Source organism: Oncorhynchus gorbuscha, linkage group LG05 (genome assembly GCF_021184085.1).
Source record: "Oncorhynchus gorbuscha isolate QuinsamMale2020 ecotype Even-year linkage group LG05, OgorEven_v1.0, whole genome shotgun sequence".
In the NCBI taxonomy this organism is placed as follows: Eukaryota; Metazoa; Chordata; class Actinopteri; order Salmoniformes; family Salmonidae; genus Oncorhynchus; species Oncorhynchus gorbuscha.
In genome coordinates this window covers 86,396,867-86,409,727 of record NC_060177.1, presented here as the reverse complement: position 1 = coordinate 86,409,727, position 12,861 = coordinate 86,396,867, and the positions used below count along the sequence as shown (strand labels likewise).

At 39.9% G+C, this 12,861-nt stretch overlaps 1 protein-coding gene across 2 annotated transcripts in view; it reads left to right on the top strand.

Moving 5' to 3' along the window:
- Nucleotides 1-12,861, top strand: part of LOC124036613 (amyloid-beta A4 precursor protein-binding family A member 1-like) — a 155,952-nt gene that overhangs the window by 126,550 nt on the left and 16,541 nt on the right. The gene's annotated exons all lie outside the window — the stretch shown is intronic.

The following is a 12,861-nucleotide window of genomic DNA, read 5'->3' as shown; positions in this document are numbered from 1 at the left end:
TGTAGTCTATGCTGTAGTCCTGTAGTCTATATTGTGGACATGTAGTCTATACTGTAGTCATGTAGTCTATGCTGTAGTCCTGTAGTCTATACTGTAGTCATGTAGTCTATATTGTAGTCATGTAGTATATACTGTAGTCTATACTGTAATCCTGTAGTATATGCTGTAGTCTATAATGTAGTCATGTAGTCTATACTGTAGTCCTGTAGTGTATGCTGTAGTCTATACTGTAGTCCTGTAGTCTATACTGTAGTCCTGTAGTCTTGTAGTCTATAATGTAGTCTATACTGTAGTCTATACTGTAATCCTGTAGTCTATACTGTAGTCATGTAGTCTATATTGTACTCTTTCTACTGTAGTCCTGTAGTCTATACTATAGTCTTGTAGTTTATACTGTAGTCTATACTGTAGTCCTGTAGTCTATGCTGTAGTCTATACTGTCGTCGTGTAGTCTATACTGTCGTCATGTGGTCTATATTGTGGATGTGTAGTCTATACTATAGTCTATACTGTAGTCCTGTAGTCTATACTGTAGTCTATACTGTAGTCCTGTAGTCTATATTGTGGACATGTAGTCTATTCTGTAGTCTATACTGTAGTCCCGTAGTTTATACTGTAGTCTATACTGTAGTCCTGTAGTCTATACTGTAGTCTATACTGTGGTCCTGTAGTCTACACTGTAGTACTGTAGTCTATAATTTAGTCCTGTAGTCTATACTGTAGTCTAGACTGTAGTCTATACTGTAGTCCTGTAGTCTATACTGTAGTCCTGTAGTCTATACTGTAGTCTATATTGTAGTCATGTAGTCTATACTGTAGTCTATACTGTAGTCTATACTGTAGTCTATATTGTAGTCATGTAGTCTATACTGTAGTCTATACTGTAGTCTATACTGTAGTCTATATTGTAGTCATGTAGTCTATACTGTAGTCTATACTGTAGTCTATACTGTAGTCCTGTAGTCTATACTGTGGTCCTGTAGTCTATACTGCAGTCTATACTGTAGTCCTGTAGTCTATACTGTAGTCTATACTGTAGTCTATACTGTAGTCTATACTGTGGCCCTGTAGTCTATACTGTAGTCCTGTAGTCTATACTGTAGTCTATACTGTAGTCCTGTAGTCTATACTGTAGTCTATACTGTAGTCTATACTGTAGTCCTGTAGTCTATACTGTATTCTATACTGTAGTCTATACTGTAGTCCTGTAGTCTATACTGTAGTCTATACTGTAGTCCTGTAGTCTATACTGTAGTCTATACTGTAGTCTATACTGTAGTCCTGTAGTCTATACTGTAGTCTATACTGTAGTCCTGTAGTCTATACTGTAGTCTATACTGTAGTCTATACTGTAGTCCTGTAGTCTACACTGTAGTCCTGTAGTCTATACTGTAGTCCTGTAGTCTATACTGTAGTCCTGTAGTCTACTGTAGTCCTGTAGTCTATACTGTAGTCTATACTGTAGTCTATACTGTAGTCCTGTAGTCTGTAGTCTATACTGTAGTCTATACTGTAGTCCTGTAGTCTATACTGTAGTCCTGTAGTCTATACTGTAGTCTATACTGTAGTCTATACTGTAGTCCTGTAGTCTATACTGTAGTCTATACTGTAGTCTATACTGTAGTCCTGTATACTGTAGTCTATACTGTAGTCCTGTAGTCTATACTGTAGTCCTGTAGTCTATACTGTAGTCCTGTAGTCTATGTAGTCCTGTAGTCTATACTGTAGTCCTGTAGTCTATACTGTAGTCCTGTAGTCCTGTAGTATACTGTAGTCCTGTAGTCTATACTGTAGTCTATGTAGTCTATACTGTAGTCCTGTAGTCTATACTGTAGTCTATACTGTAGTCTATACTGTAGTCTATACTGTAGTCTAGTCTATACTGTAGTCTATACTGTAGTCTATACTGTAGTCCTGTAGTCTATACTGTAGTCCTGTAGTCTATACTGTAGTCTATACTGTAGTCCTGTCTATACTGTAGTCCTGTAGTCTATACTGTAGTCTAGTCTACTGTAGTCTATACTGTAGTCTATAGTGTAGTCTATACTGTAGTCTATACTGTAGTCTATACTGTAGTCCTGTAGTCTATACTGTAGTCTATACTGTAGTCTATACTGTAGTCCTGTAGTCTATACTGTAGTCTATACTGTTTATACTGTAGTCCTGTAGTCTATACTGTAGTCTATACTGTAGTCTATACTGTAGTCCTGTAGTCTATACTGTAGTCTATACTGTAGTCTATACTGTAGTCCTGTAGTCTATACTGTAGTCTATACTGTAGTCTATACTGTAGTCTATACTGTAGTCCTGTAGTCTATACTGTAGTCTATACTGTAGTCTATACTGTAGTCCTGTAGTCTATACTGTAGTCTATACTGTAGTCTATACTGTAGTCTATACTGTAGTCCTGTAGTCTATACTGTAGTCTATACTGTAGTCTATACTGTAGTCCTGTAGTCTATACTGTAGTCTATACTGTAGTCTATACTGTAGTCTATACTGTAGTCCTGTAGTCTATACTGTAGTCTATACTGTAGTCTATACTGTAGTCTATACTGTAGTCCTGTAGTCTATACTGTAGTCTATACTGTAGTCTATACTGTAGTCCTGTAGTCTATACTGTAGTCTATACTGTAGTCTATACTGTAGTCTATACTGTAGTCTATACTGTAGTCTATACTGTAGTCTATACTGTAGTCTATACTGTAGTCCTGTAGTCTATACTGTAGTCCTGTAGTCTATACTGTAGTCTATACTGTAGTCTATACTGTAGTCTATACTGTAGTCTATACTGTAGTCTATACTGTAGTCTATACTGTAGTCCTGTAGTCTATACTGTAGTCCTGTAGTCTATACTGTAGTCTATACTGTAGTCCTGTAGTCTATACTGTAGTCTATACTGTAGTCTATACTGTAGTCTATACTGTAGTCTATACTGTAGTCTATACTGTAGTCTATACTGTAGTCCTGTAGTCTATACTGTAGTCTATACTGTAGTCCTGTAGTCTATACTGTAGTCTATACTGTAGTCTATACTGTAGTCCTGTAGTCTATACTGTAGTCTATACTGTAGTCTATACTGTAGTCTATACTGTAGTCCTGTAGTCTATACTGTAGTCCTGTAGTCTATACTGTAGTCCTGTAGTCTATACTGTAGTCTATACTGTAGTCTATACTGTAGTCCTGTAGTCTATACTGTAGTCCTGTAGTCTATACTGTAGTCCTGTAGTCTATACTGTAGTCCTGTAGTCTATACTGTAGTCCTGTAGTCTATACTGTAGTCCTGTAGTCTATACTAGTCCTGTAGTCTATACTGTAGTCCTGTAGTCTATACACTTCTTTTCCCATGTAATTAAATAGTCTATACTGTAGTCTATACTGTAGTCTATACTGTAGTCTATAGATGTTGTAGTCCTGCAGTCTATACCTGTAGTCTATACTGTAGTCTATACTGTAGTCCTGTAGTCTATACTGTAGTCTATACTGTAGTCTATACTGTAGTCTATACTGTAGTCCTGTAGTCTATACTGTCAGTCCTGGTCTATACTGTAGTCTGTAGTCTATACTGTAGTCTATACTGTAGTCTATACTGTAGTCCTGTAGTCTATACTGTAGTCCTGTAGTCTATACTGTAGTCCTGTAGTCTATACTGTAGTCCTGTAGTCTATACTGTAGTCCTGTAGTCTATACTGTAGTCCTGTAGTCTATACTGTAGTCCTGTAGTCTATACTGTAGTCTATACTGTAGTCTATACTGTAGTCCTGTCCTGTAGTCTATACTGTAGTCTATACTGTAGTCCTATAGTCTGTAGTCTATACTGTAGTCCTGTAGTCTATACTGTAGTCCTGTAGTCTATACTGTAGTCCTGTAGTCTATACTGTAGTCCTGTAGTCTATACTGTAGTCTGTAGTCTATACTGTAGTCCTGTAGTCTATACTGTAGTCTATACTGTAGTCTCTATACTGTAGTCTATACTGTAGTCTATACTGTAGTCCTGTAGTATACTGTAGTCTATACTGTAGTCCTGTAGTCTATACTGTAGTCCTGTAGTCTATACTGTAGTCCTGTAGTCTATACTGTAGTCCTGTAGTCTATACTGTAGTCCTGTAGTCTATACTGTAGTCTATACTGTAGTCTATACTGTAGTCCTGTAGTCTATACTGTAGTCCTGTAGTCTATACTGTAGTCTATACTGTAGTCTATACTGTAGTCCTGTAGTCTATACTGTAGTCCTGTAGTCTATACTGTAGTCCTGTAGTCTATACTGTAGTAGTCATGTAGTACTGTAGTCTATACTGTAGTCCTGTAGTCTATAGTCTAGTCCTGTAGTCTATACTGTAGTCTATACTGTAGTCTATACTGTAGTCCTGTAGTCTATACTGTAGTCCTGTAGTCTATAGTCCTGTAGTCTATACTGTAGTCCTATATATACTGTAGTCTATACTGTAGTCTATACTGTAGTCTATACTGTAGTCCTGTAGTCTATACTGTAGTCCTGTAGTCTATACTGTAGTCCTGTAGTCTATACTGTAGTCCTGTAGTCTATACTGTAGTCTATACTGTAGTCTATACTGTAGTCCTGTAGTCTATACTGTAGTCTATACTGTAGTCTATACTGTAGTCTATACTGTAGTCTATACTGTAGTCTATACTGTAGTCTATACTGTAGTCCTGTAGTCTATACTGTAGTCCTGTAGTCTATACTGTAGTCCTGTAGTCTATACTGTAGTCCTGTAGTCTATACTGTAGTCCTGTAGTCTATACTGTAGTCCTGTAGTCTATACTGTAGTCTATACTGTAGTCCTGTAGTCTATACTGTAGTCCTGTAGTCTATACTGTAGTCTATACTGTAGTCTATACTCCTGTAGTCTATACTGTAGTCTATACTGTAGTCTATACTGTAGTCCTGTAGTCTATACTGTAGTCTATACTGTAGTCTGTATCTACTGTAGTCTATCTACTGTAGTCTATACTGTAGTCTATACTGTAGTCCTGTAGTCTATACTGTAGTCCTGTAGTCTATACTGTAGTCTATACTGTAGTCTATACTGTAGTCTATACTGTAGTCTATACTGTAGTCTATACTGTAGTCTATACTGTAGTCTATACTGTAGTCTATCTACTGTAGTCTGTAGTATACTGTAGTCTATACTGTAGTCCTGTAGTCTATACTGTAGTCTATACTGTAGTCTATACTGTAGTCCTGTAGTCTATACTGTAGTCTATACTGTAGTCTATACTGTAGTCTATACTGTAGTCTATACTGTAGTCTATACTGTAGTCTATACTGTAGTCTATACTGTAGTCTATACTGTAGTCTATACTGTAGTCTATACTGTAGTCTATACTGTAGTCTATGTAGTCTATACTGTAGTCTATACTGTAGTCTATACTGTAGTCTATACTGTAGTCTATACTGTAGTCTATACTGTAGTCTATACTGTAGTCTATACTGTAGTCCTGTAGTATACTGTAGTCCTGTAGTCTATACTGTAGTCCTGTAGTCTATACTGTAGTCCTGTAGTCTATACTGTAGTCTATACTGTAGTCTATACTGTAGTCCTGTAGTCTATACTGTAGTCCTGTAGTCTATACTGTAGTCTATACTGTAGTCTATACTGTAGTCTATACTGTAGTCTATACTGTAGTCTATACTGTAGTCTATACTGTAGTCCTGTAGTCTATACTGTAGTCTATACTGTAGTCTATACTGTAGTCTATACTGTAGTCTATAGTCTATACTGTAGTCTATACTGTAGTCTATACTGTAGTCTATACTGTAGTCTATACTGTAGTCCTGTAGTCTATACTGTAGTCTATACTGTAGTCTATACTGTAGTCTATACTGTAGTCTATACTGTAGTCTATAGTCTATACTGTAGTCTATACTGTAGTCTATACTGTAGTCTATACTGTAGTCTATACTGTAGTCTATACTGTAGTCTATACTGTAGTCTATACTGTAGTCTATACTGTAGTCTATACTGTCTATCTATACTGTAGTCTATACTGTAGTCTATACTGTAGTCTATACTGTAGTCTATACTGTAGTCCTGTAGTCTATACTGTAGTCCTGTAGTCTATACTGTAGTCTATAGTCTATACTGTAGTCTATACTGTAGTCTATACTGTAGTCCTGTAGTCTATACTGTAGTCTATACTGTAGTCTATACTGTAGTCTATACTGTAGTCTATACTGTAGTCTATACTGTAGTCTATACTGTAGTCTATACTGTAGTCTATACTGTAGTCTATACTGTAGTCTATACTGTAGTCTATACTGTAGTCTATACTGTAGTCTATACTGTAGTCTATACTGTAGTCTATACTGTAGTCTATACTGTAGTCTATACTGTAGTCTATACTGTAGTCTATACTGTAGTCTATACTGTAGTTTATACTGTAGTCTATACTGTAGTCTATACTGTAGTCTATACTGTAGTCTATACTGTAGTCTATACTGTAGTCTATACTGTAGTCTATACTGTAGTCTATACTGTAGTCTATACTGTAGTCTATACTGTAGTCTATACTGTAGTCTATACTGTAGTCTATACTGTAGTCTATACTGTAGTCTATACTGTATACTGTAGTCTATACTGTAGTCTATACTGTAGTCTATACTGTAGTCTGTAGTCTATACTGTAGTCTATACTGTAGTCTATACTGTAGTCTATACTGTAGTCTATACTGTAGTCTATACTGTAGTCTATACTGTAGTCTATACTGTAGTCTATACTGTAGTCTATACTGTAGTCTATACTGTAGTCTATACTGTAGTCCTGTAGTCTATACTGTAGTCTATACTGTAGTCTATACTGTAGTCTATACTGTAGTCTATACTGTAGTCTATACTGTACACACCTTGACAATGTTCTCTGTTTTCACTCATGTTCTCATCACAGCATCTCCTTCTACTAGAGGGGTTCTGTTCTAGTATTTAAATAGCATCCTTCCTATATGAGGTTTAATACTGTAGACTATATACTCAAGATTACCATTCAGCAGACACTTCTTTTCCCATGTAATTAAATAGATAAATAGATGACTAGAATTAGAACTAGAACTAATCATTTCAAGTGAGCCACCTGCTGGATAAAATATAACACAACACATACTGAATGGTAAAGTAAATGCACCAGTCAATAGATGTTGGAACTTTAGACACACACAAACACACACAAGCACGCGCACACACACACACACGCACACGCACACGCACACACACACACACACACTGCCCGAGCCCTGAGTCCTGCTTCAGTCTAACCCATTCTCCTGTACGTACGTTGGTTCCAAGCAGACGGCCCAGAAATTAGCCAAAAACAAGATGAAGGTGCGGTACTCCCCATTGATTGGCTGTTCAGTGTTTCCGTTATGTTTGCCTGCATCTGTCTGTGTTTACGTCCTTAATGGTACCCTATTCCCTACATAGTACACTACTTTTGACCAGGGTCAATAGGACTCTGGCACGCTATTCCCTTTATAGTGCACTACTTTTGACCAGGGTCAATAGGACTCTGGCACCCTATTCCCTTTATAGTGCACTACTTCAGACCAGGGTCAATAGGACTCTGGCACCCTATTCCCTTTATAGTGCACTACTTTAGACCAGGGTCAATAGGACTCTGGCACCCTATTCCCTTTATAGTGCACTACTTTAGACCAGGGTCAATAGGACTCTGGCACCCTATTCCCTTTATAGTGCACTACTTTTGACCAGGGTCAATAGGGTCAATAGGACTCTGGCACCCTATTCCCTTTATAGTGCACTACTTTAGACCAGGGTCAATAGGACTCTGGCACCTTATTCCCTTTATAGTACACTACTTTTGACCAGGATCTATGGGCAGCAGTGCACTATGTAGGGAATAGGGAGCCAGTTGGGTCTCAATCCTGTGTTGTTTCCCTTCTTTTATTTGACTCTCTGCATTCTCTGAATCCAGTTGATGTGTAACTGTACATCGTTCCTAGGTTTGTCTGTTAAAATCCATCACCATGTTTCTCGTTCCACGTGGGACATTCTCCTCGACTCCTCCCCTTGTAGAGTTTCTACAACATACTGACAGAACGACACGGACACATAGAGGTACGATGTAAAGACATAGTCGTTTTTGGCTCCTGAGTGGCGCAGCGGTCTAAGGCACTGCATCTCACTGCTAGAGGCGGCACTACAGACACCCTGGTTCGAATCCAGGCTGTATCACAACCGGCAGTGATTGGGAGTCCCATAGGGGGGGTGGCGCACTTTATACACTGTGAAGTTGTGTTGTATTTGAAGACATTGTTTTTCTCTGGCACAAGTTTCTGTATCGGAGTTGTGGTTTGCAACGATTGTAAGTCTGTTACCACTGTGAGTCCTGTGGTTAACATTACACACAGAAACCCTCTCTCTCTCCTTTCCAACCCACTGACTATTCACACTAACCCCAAGGTTTCTCAACAGGTCCTGGGTACTCACAGGTTGTCATTACAACCAATCACTTCCATTACTGTAAAACCACGCAATGCAGTGGCCAAAAAAACAGCATAACTACAGTATAGTGAGTGAAAGCCAGCTTCCACAGTGGGTCCCCAGGAGAAATGTTGAGAAATACTGTTAACTAGACTAGAGAGAAAACACTGAACTAACATCAGCCTCTACTGAGCTAACACCACCATCTACTGAACTAACACCACCATCTACTGAACTAACACCACCATCTACTGAACTAACACCACCATCTACTGAACTAACACCAGACTCTACTGAACTAACACCACCATCTACTGAACTAACACCAGTCTCTACTGAACTAACACCAGACTCTACTGAACTAACACCAGACTCTACTGAACTAACACCACCATCTACTGAACTAACACCAGTCTCTACTGAACTAACACCAGACTCTACTGAACTAACACCACCATCTACTGAACTAACACCAGACTCTACTGAACTAACACCACCATCTACTGAACTAACACCAGTCTCTACTGAGCTAACACCACCATCTACTGAACTAACACCACCATCTACTGAACTAACACCACCATCTACTGAACTAACACCACCATCTACTGAACTAACACCACCATCTACTGAACTAACACCACCATCTACTGAACTAACACCACCATCTACTGAACTAACACCAGACTCTACTGAACTAACACCACCATCTACTGAACTAACACCAGTCTCTACTGAGCTAACACCACCATCTACTGAACTAACACCACCATCTACTGAGCTAACACCACCATCTACTGAACTAACACCACCATCTACTGAACTAACACCACCATCTACTGAACTAACACCACCATCTACTGAACTAACACCACCATCTACTGAACTAACACCACCATCTACTGAACTAACACCACCATCTACTGAACTAACACCAGTCTCTACTGAGCTAACACCACCATCTACTGAACTAACACCACCATCTACTGATCTAACACCACCATCTACTGAACTAACACCACCATCTACTGAACTAACACCAGACTCTACTGAACTAACACCACCATCTACTGAACTAACACCAGTCTCTACTGAGCTAACACCACCATCTACTGAACTAACACCACCATCTACTGAACTAACACCAGACTCTACTGAACTAACACCACCATCTACTGAACTAACACCAGTCTCTACTGAGCTAACACCACCATCTACTGAACTAACACCACCATCTACTGAACTAACACCACCATCTACTGAACTAACACCAGTCTCTACTGAGCTAACACCACCATCTACTGAACTAACACCACCATCTACTGAACTAACACCAGTCTCTACTGAGCTAACACCACCATCTACTGAACTAACACCACCATCTACTGAACTAACACCAGTCTCTACTGAGCTAACACCACCATCTACTGAACTAACACCACCATCTACTGAACTAACACCACCATCTACTGAACTAACACCACCATCTACTGAACTAACACCACCATCTACTGAACTAACACCAGTCTCTACTGAACTAACACCACCATCTACTGAACTAACACCACCATCTACTGAACTAACACCACCATCTACTGAACTAACACCAGTCTCTACTGAGCTAACACCACCATCTACTGAACTAACACCAGTCTCTACTGAGCTAACACCACCATCTACTGAACTAACACCACCATCTACTGAACTAACACCAGACTCTACTGAACTAACACCACCATCTACTGAACTAACACCACCATCTACCACCACCATCTACTGAACTAACACCAGTCTCTACTGAACTAACACCACCATCTACTGAACTAACACCACCATCTACTGAACTAACACCACCATCTACTGAACTAAACCACCATCTAACCCAGTCTCTACTGAACTAACACCACCATCTACTGAACTAACACCACCATCTACTGAACTAACACCACCATCGACTGAACTAACACCACCATCTACTGAACTAACACTAGTCTCTACTGAGCTAACACCACCATCTACTGAACTAACACCACCATCTACTGAACTAACACCAGACTCTACTGAACTAACACCACCATCTACTGAACTAACACCACCATCTACTGAACTAACACCACCATCTACTGAGCTAACACCACCATCTACTGAACTAACACCACCATCTACTGAACTAACACCAGTCTCTTCTGAGCTAACACCACCATCTACTGAACTAACACCACCATCTACTGAACTAACACCACCATCTACTGAACTAACACCACCATCTACTGAACTAACACCAGTCTCTACTGAACTAACACCACCATCTACTGAACTAACACCACCATCTACTGAGCTAACACCACCATCTACTGAACTAACACCACCATCTACTGAACTAACACCACCATCTACTGAACTAACACCACCATCTACTGAACTAACACCACCATCTACTGAACTAACACCAGACTCTACTGAGCTAACACCACCATCTACTGAACTAACACCACCATCTACTGAACTAACACCACCATCTACTGAACTAACACCAGACTCTACTGAGCTAACACCACCATCTACTGAACTAACACCACCATCTACTGAACAAACACCACCATCTACTGAACTAACACCACCATCTACTGAACTAACACCACCATCTACTGAACTAACACCACCATCTACTGAACTAACACCACCATCTACTGAACTAACACCACCATCTACTGAGCTAACACCACCATCTACTGAACTAACACCACCATCTACTGAACTAACACCACCATCTACTGAACTAACACCACCATCTACTGAACTAACACCACCATCTACTGAACTAACACCACCATCTACTGAACTAACACCAGTCTCTACTTAACTAACACCACCATCTACTGAACTAACACCACCATCTACTGAACTAACACCACCATCTACTGAACTAACACCACCATCTACTGAACCAACACCAGTCTCTACTGAGCTAACACCACCATCTACTGAACTAACACCACCATCTACTGAACTAACACCAGACTCTACTGAGCTAACACCACCATCTACTGAACTAACACCAGTCTCTACTGAGCTAACACCACCATCTACTGAACTAACACCACCATCTACTGAACTAACACCAGTCTCTACTGAGCTAACACCACCATCTACTGAACTAACACCAGTCTCTACTGAGCTAACACCACCATCTACTGAACTAACACCACCATCTACTGAACTAACACCACCATCTACTGAACTAACACCACCATCTACTGAACTAACACCACCATCTACTGAACTAACACCACCATCTACTGAACTAACACCAGTCTCTACTGAGCTAACACCACCATCTACTGAACTAACACCACCATCTACTGAACTAACACCAGTCTCTACTGAGCTAACACCACCATCTACTGAACTAACACCAGTCTCTACTGAGCTAACACCACCATCTACTGAACTAACACCACCATCTACTGAACTAACACCAGACTCTACTGAACTAACACCACCATCTACTGAACTAACACCAGTCTCTACTGAGCTAACACCACCATCTACTGAACTAACACCACCATCTACTGAACTAACACCACCATCTACTGAACTAACACCACCATCTACTGAACTAACACCACCATCTACTGAACTAACACCAGTCTCTACTGAGCTAACACCACCATCTACTGAACTAACACCACCATCTACTGAACTAACACCACCATCTACTGAACTAACACCACCATCTACTGAACTAACACCAGTCTCTACTGAACTAACACCACCATCTACTGAACTAACACCAGACTCTACTGAACTAACACCACCATCTACTGAACTAACACCAGTCTCTACTGAGCTAACACCACCATCTACTGACCTAACACCACCATCTACTGAACTAACACCAGTCTCTACTGAGCTAACACCACCATCTACTGAACTAACACCAGTCTCTACTGAGCTAACACCACCATCTACTGAACTAACACCACCATCTACTGAACTAACACCAGTCTCTTCTGAGCTAACACCACCATCTACTGAACTAACACCACCATCTACTGAACTAACACCACCATCTACTGAACTAACACCACCATCTACTGAACTAACACCACCATCTACTGAACTAACACCACCATCTACTGAACTAACACCACCATCTACTGAGCTAACACCACCATCTACTGAACTAACACCAGTCTCTACTGAGCTAACACCACCATCTACTGAACTAACACCACCATCTACTGAACTAACACCAGTCTCTACTGAACTAACACCACCATCTACTGAACTAACACCAGTCTCTACTGAGCTAACACCACCATCTACTGAACTAACACCACCATCTACTGAGCTAACACCACCATCTACTGAGCTAACACCACCATCTACTGAACTAACACCAC